This window comes from Bidens hawaiensis, unplaced genomic scaffold, assembly GCF_021521415.1.
Source record: "Bidens hawaiensis isolate Kalapana, Puna unplaced genomic scaffold, B.hawaiensis_p1.1 tig00015256_1, whole genome shotgun sequence".
Classification (NCBI taxonomy): Eukaryota; Viridiplantae; Streptophyta; class Magnoliopsida; order Asterales; family Asteraceae; genus Bidens; species Bidens hawaiensis.
The window spans coordinates 149,480-153,796 of record NW_027492361.1 but is presented as its reverse complement, the minus strand read 5'-3'; the positions used below and the strand labels follow the sequence as shown (position 1 = coordinate 153,796).

Below are 4,317 nucleotides of genomic sequence, written 5' to 3'. Positions count from 1 at the left end.
ATTTTTGATTGCGTTGGTGTAACAAACCATAACCAAAGTAATCTGAAAACGATCCGATGGCCCACCAAAATTTATGCATGCACGTGCATGGCGTGAACAACGTTGCAGCAAGTAACATTAATAAATCACTCGCGCGGATAACGTTGCAATAAACAATATTGTCCCGTGGTAGGTACAAAACCGAAATCTCTTTCTTTGTTTCTTCCCTAAATGGAGCTAACATTGTCGGCAACTGCAACCACCAATGTATTCGGTCTCTCGAAACCCGTAAACCGCTTCAGTATCGGTGCTGGAATTCTTCGATCTCAGCTTGCACCACTCCATATCCGACCCGCCGCAAAACCTGAGTTCAGGTTTAGATTCGCATGTGTTTCCGGTGGTGGTGAGAAACTGAGAATGGTATTGGTGGAGGTGGTGGTGGTGGTGGTGGTGATGGAGGGGAAGTGAAGGTGGATCCGACAGTGGTTGGAGGTGATGACGTTTCGCCTGATGTCATAATTCTCGATGTTAAGGTAATTATACTACACTAAAAGTACATTATGCTATGATTATATTACATTAGACTGTAATTACACTATCTCACATATATAATTACACTACTTGATACAAGGCCGGCTATGAGAAAGCAAAAAACAATTTTGGGCACAAGGTGAAAAGTTTTTGGGCCTTAGTAAAAGAAGTATTTTTTTGGGTTTAAACGGTCTAATTTTTATATGGACTTACTTGGTTATAATTTGGGTTGTGTAAAAAACTTTTATATGAAAAAAAGATTAAACAAATCTCAAGTGAGGGTAGAATCCACGACCTCTTGATTGTGAATAATACTCATCTGCTACTAGACCAAGCAATTGGTTATGTAATTGTATTTAAACATTAAATATACATATTGTTTTTAACAAAAATACATATAATTTTTTTCAAAAAAAAAAAATTTCGGGCCTAGCGAGGTGTCGGGCCTGTGGACGTCTACCACCCAGCCACACCCATGGGCCGGCCCTGACTTGATCCCACAGTTAGTATGCTAATTTAATTTGTATTTGTTCCGAACTTGAATACGATTACCCTTTCATTATTTGAAAAGACAAATATATTTATGGTTAGTTGTTTTGCTTTGTAACAATAAAATTCGGAAAAAGACCCGAATTCTTGTTTCGTTTCAGGCCTTTAAAGGGTTAGGCTGGCCCTATAAAAGTCATATTATTCTGTTACCGTTTATTTGCTTTGCTAAAGTGGATTCTAAAGCCAACGGGGGCATTTTCGTAATTTATATGGAACAAAATTTTCTATATGATTTCTAAAAACCAATTAATTATACAAGTCAATGAGATGGTTGTGGAGCGGTAAGGAAGAGACCTGGTGTTCCAAGTGACCAACGTTTAATTCAGGCCCTCATCATTTAGTTTCGGTAGCACCTGGTGATGACGGGAGACTAGGCGAATAGGCGGCGATCGGCAGTTCAATTCTTAAACTGAATGGGTTTCATTCACTGTACTGTCATGCCTTCGGGTGAGTGTTCACGGGCATTGTCCATTGGTGAGGGTTTTCCTCGGTTCAGAGGCGAGTGTATCCCGATGTGTTGAATTTCGCCAGTAGCCCTTTTAAAGAATTTGTTGCCGTTTAAAAAAATTTATACATGTAAATACACATATTAGGAGTTCAGTGAGTTTTAGTAAAAAAGATAAATTTCAAATAATACTGATTTGAAAGCCGAAAATTAAACGAAGTTAAAGCCTGTAGGAAGCTCTTGCTTATTTTTTTTATACCACCCGCTATGCGTTTATGTTAATGATAATATGCTAAATTAAGAAGTGTTTAATTAATTGGCATGAATTATTTTGAAACAATATGACAAGTCAAGTTGAAGTGGGAGAAGAGTCTCCATTATCTGACGAGAAACTTGTTTAAGATCAAAGGACACACTACCCAGTAGACACTAAACGTAGACATGGATGTCCGTGATTATTCGATATCAAAACGATAAAATGTGTTCACAATTATTAATGTTTTTTTGTTTGCAAGGAGATTGTGTTTTTCAATTATAAAATTTCAAAAATAAATAAATAAAAAGTATTTGTTAAGTTTATTTTATATATTTAGTTGTTTAATGATTTTTCTACTTTCTTTTATATAAAAACTATTTTTCTAACAGGGTACAGGTTATCCAGTTCGGTTATTAACCTAAGTGGTTACATAGGCTAGTGTTTTCCAACTCAAAAACTAATTAGAAACTGTAACCGGTTATTGACTTTAACCGATTTTGACAATTGGACCAAACACCGGGTTTCTGTCATCAACCGATATTTTAGAAACCAGTTAAATGGCATTTACACCTCTAATGTCAACGATTTATGGTTCTTTTATTTGCTGCCATTTATCATTTTATATTACCTTTCAAAATGTTTCTCAACATATAAACCCTCTTCTCTGTCAGGGTATGAGCTGTGGAGGGTGTTCTGGAAAAGTAAAGAGGATTTTGGAGAGTCAGGTATGTAGTTGTTTGCATGCATTACATATTTATGTTCTTTTAAAAACAAATATCTTGAGTTTGTTGGTGTATTTGTGCTTGGTTACTGAAAATACTTTATATGCTGATAGCCACTGGTATCGGCTGCAACCGTGAATCTTAAAACAGAGACTGCAATTGTGTGGCCTGTGCCTGCAGCCAAGCTCACACCAAACTGGCAAAAAGACTTAGGAGAAAAACTTGCAAAACACTTGACAACGTGTGGATTTAACTCTAACATTAGAGGTTAGTAATTAGTATCTTTTCCACTATAAGTCCATGCTCAATTCTTCGTTGCATTCCAGATTACAATTCTACTTTTGTATTTTTGTATTTTCAATTGTGTACTTAAAATGTTATAACTTTTGTAATCATATTTGACATGCATTATGTATAGAAGAAATAATTTTTTGGAGTAATTGTGATTTGGATCGACTCAGTCTGGCCTGACCTGTACTATGATTGCCTATTTTGCCCGTTTCCGGGCCCAACCATTTTGCTACATTCAATTTTGTCAACATCTCAAATTAATGAAAATTGGTGGGTGACTGGCAGGGCTGCAATTGAAGAAGAGGCATCTTAAGAAGTACAATGGTTTCTTATGAGATCAACCATAATCCTTTGCGGTATGTCTGTGTTACTTATAGTTTTCATATTATAATATGCTGCGTTCAAACTGAACATTTCAAACTATCTTTGAAAGCTGGTTTTGGCGTTGTGACATTGTAGTTTTCTTTTTTATTCATAGATGAGTCTAGTTTGCAAGGAAGCGGATCTACCACGGGAGCACCATCACATTTTGGAAGTTTTAATTTCCTATCCAATTGTATAAGTCTCCAGAATAAAGTATCTTATTGACAATATTTAGATGTTACAGTGTCGGATTTCATTCCAAAGGTATTTTGTTTTAGTACACTATTGTTCTTGCACTTCTGCTATCAATTTGGGTATTATAATGCCTTCAACTATTGTTGATTAAATTAAATGCTAAAAGCCCAATGGACAATTTGGGTAATGGGTCAAAGGTAGGGCCGTCCAAACCGCTCGTCGCTTGAACTCGGAAATTGCTCGCTCGTTTTTTCGCTCGATTGTAAACGAGCCGCTTTACTCGGTTCGGTTTGTAAACGAGCCAAGCAACGAGCAAAGGTCTGCTCGGTTCGGTTCGGCTCGAATATTTTTAATTTATTTTATATATAATTCTATATGAACAAATATATAAATATATATATATAGACAACACACATAAATATAAACTTACAATTTTTTTACCCTTTTAAAATTTTCCTATTCCGTCAATTTTATAGTTTCGTTTGTTCGTTTCAAGTTTTTAGAATACTAAAAGTTTGTTTACATGATCATTATATCTCACTTCTAACTTATTTTTTATAAAAGTTTACAATCTATTACACGTTTGACTAAAAACTACTAATTTATTTATAAAATTTATTATTTACAACCTTCAAACTTGTTTCTTATTGAAATTTTTAAAGTAAAAAAGAAATAAACAATGCTCGAAAATCGCTCGATGTTCGATCGAAAAATGCTCGATTCGGTTTTGGCTCGTTTCGATTTTCGCTCGGTTCGAATTTCAGTCGTTCGGTTCGGTTGTAAACGAGCCAGGCAACGGGCAAGCCTTCGCTCGGTTCAGCTCGGCTCGTGAACAGCTCTAGTCAAAGGGGTTTGAAGCAATTATGGAGCACTTTGAAATGAGTTGGGTTGAAACAATTTTTGTCTAAAATTGTTGATCTTTTTATCAGTATTAGTGTGTCAAATATTGTTATGAAATTTATGTTATATATTTTCTTTTGTGTTCT

The 4,317-nt window shown here is 35.4% G+C and overlaps 1 long non-coding RNA gene across 1 annotated transcript; it reads left to right on the top strand.

The window, feature by feature from the left end:
• Positions 1-464: 464 nt before the first annotated feature.
• Positions 465-3,144, top strand: LOC143548826 (uncharacterized). The gene is made up of 4 exons (XR_013138020.1): positions 465-512; positions 2,432-2,485; positions 2,596-2,753; positions 3,059-3,144. It is a non-coding gene; the product is annotated as an uncharacterized LOC143548826 (long non-coding RNA).
• The last annotated feature ends 1,173 nt before the right edge of the window (positions 3,145-4,317 follow it).